This window comes from Penaeus monodon, chromosome 30, assembly GCF_015228065.2.
Source record: "Penaeus monodon isolate SGIC_2016 chromosome 30, NSTDA_Pmon_1, whole genome shotgun sequence".
NCBI classification, from domain to species: domain Eukaryota; kingdom Metazoa; phylum Arthropoda; class Malacostraca; order Decapoda; family Penaeidae; genus Penaeus; species Penaeus monodon.
In genome coordinates, this window is record NC_051415.1 from 24,703,324 (window position 1) to 24,703,547 (window position 224).

Genomic DNA, 224 nt, shown 5'->3' on the forward strand with positions numbered 1-224 from the left:
CTTTAAGATAAGCGCGTAAACAAACTTCGAAAATCCCTCAGTAATTCCCCAGGACGATAAACATGTCACATCTGGAGAGGTAAACAATAGCGAGGTATCGGATCTTCCCCTCATCCCCCCCCTTTCCCCTCATCCCCCCTTTTCCCCTCATCTCCCCTTTCCCCTCATCCCCCCCTTTTCCCCCTCATTTCCCCCCTCTTCCCTTTCTCGAGACATCTTTCCTT